At 42.5% G+C, this 2,023-nt stretch overlaps 1 protein-coding gene across 4 annotated transcripts in view; it reads left to right on the top strand.

Annotated features, from left to right (window-relative positions):
• LOC119593122 (ankyrin repeat and IBR domain-containing protein 1-like) overlaps positions 1–499 on the top strand; it is a 31,136-nt gene extending 30,637 nt beyond the window's left edge. For all 4 annotated transcript variants that reach the window (XM_037942086.1, XM_037942084.1, XM_037942088.1 and 1 more), the window contains exon 18: positions 345–499. The gene's annotated coding sequence lies outside the window, so the exon portion shown is untranslated. The remainder of the gene's footprint in view (positions 1–344) is intronic.
• Positions 500–2,023: the final 1,524 nt, after the last annotated feature.

Here is a 2,023-nt window from a genome sequence, read left to right on the forward strand (position 1 = left end):
AAAGCAGATATTGATATGTAGGGGTTTTATCAGCCTTTTCTTTTTGCATGAATGATAAAGATAATCTGTTCAGAGAGTTAGAAAAGATGAGAGAAGGCATATTGGTCACTGATTGCTGGATTTCAAAAGAGATTTGTTTTCAAATGCTTATCATAGATTGGAAAAAGGATTAGGATTTGTAAGAACAACTCTAGATAAAATAGAGTAAGATTTGAATTTTTTTGAAGACTAAGGTATATTATATATATATATCTGTTATTACAAATGATAAGAATATAAGATAGTTTAATCATAATTTAAGAGAATGGTTTTTAAAAGCATACTAACATCCCGAAATGGTTTAGGCTGCAGGCTAGCCTTCCCGGAGCAACTCTTGCGGGGAATATCCTTGGATATGAGGCTGCCTATGTTGCAAGTCGGGTTGCGGGTCGAGACGAAGCCTCTGCATGGCCTGGGACAGATGGGGTGGAAGGAGCAGCTTCATGCAACCCACCAGTGCGAGATTTGCTGTGGATTATTTCTTGAAGAAACTTGCTAATAAGGGGATAAGCTTTCGGTGGGTAAATTTTTTTAATTGAACTCTTTTCCCTTTTATATACCAGTCTATACATAAACTTCTACTAATACTACTCAAGTAATTGAAAATAGAGGAACTGCTTTTCTGGGAGCTTGATGTAAGAATAATTATAAAGTTATGAAAATGATAGTTATTATTTGTTTAGATAAAACTAATGGCTGTTTATGTTTGTAGTATTTTGTCGCACAATCATATAAAGTTATTTAGTAAAATAGGAACATTAATGACAACAAATATGAACAGATGTTCAGGGATCTGTACTCATGAGTCTTTTTTCAATCCACAGAAACCTTAATGTTTACAAGGAATGGGACAACAAAACAGAGAAGATCTGTTGTGCTTCCCCAAAGCCCAATGAAGTGGAGACGGCCATTTTAAGTATGGTTGATCTGCATGAAAATGGACACTTGCTGGGTCCCGGGTCCTTCCCTGGACGGCAGAAGGGACCTCCGGAGATCTCATCCTTGGGGGATCTGAAAAAAAATTTGGAGGAGCCAGAGTGCATGATTTATTCGATATGTACATCAGGATCATCCCGAGGAGACAGCAAGGTTAAGGCTGTCCAAACCAAAGCAGGACAGCTTGGACATGGAGTCAGAAAGTGGTGACATCGAAAAACACAGATCCTGGGGCAGCTTCTGAAATCATAGGAGACATGGACTCCCCCTTGATGGATCTTGAGGTGCGGGGCATCTTTAGCCATCTGGACAATCCTGTGGATCCACACTGCAGCATGAGTGTTAGTAGCCTCAATCACGATTCTGTGTTCAGCAGCACGAGCCGTCTTTTCAGGTTTGGGTTTTAGATGAAGGAACAGATAAAGATGAAAGTAACTCCATGAGCAGAGTAGTAGTGCCCCGTCGAAAGTGAAAAGCCTTAGAATTCCATTTCTCATTTCCTCTAAACTAGAAAAAACAGAGTTCAAATGAGTATGAATCGGAAAAATGGTATTCCAAAATTTAACCCCCATTGTATATAAGTGGTGTTTCCATTTTTCCGTTCCCTGAGCCGCGGTCGCCCAAAGTTCAGCACCCAGAGACACGTTCTCCAAGTTTAAAGCTTCCTCTATGCTGCACACCTGAACCTAGGTCACTGGGGGGCGGAGGCTGGACATTTCGCCCCTGCCCATTATAGTCGTTCTCGTTCTTCGTCCCTCGTGGTTCCAAGCTCAGCCACTCTTTCCTCGAGAGTCTCAGCACGGACAACTGGCACGTGGTTACATCTCTCCTCCCCTTTTCCCTCCAAGCCCAGAGCCACATCACCCTTTCCTGGGTGAGTTGGGGTGTCTCAAGGTCGGCGTCAGAGCCCGAAAAGGGTCGCTTAGTGTTCCAGTTTCCTAAGTCCCCAATGATGGTGCCCTCAGGGTCTGTCTTGCATGTTGAAGAATCAAACTTTAGTTCCGATGACTTCCATGGGGCTTTGTTTCTTGGCAAATCGCCCAAACCC

This window comes from Penaeus monodon, chromosome 31 (assembly GCF_015228065.2).
Source record: "Penaeus monodon isolate SGIC_2016 chromosome 31, NSTDA_Pmon_1, whole genome shotgun sequence".
In the NCBI taxonomy this organism is placed as follows: Eukaryota; Metazoa; Arthropoda; class Malacostraca; order Decapoda; family Penaeidae; genus Penaeus; species Penaeus monodon.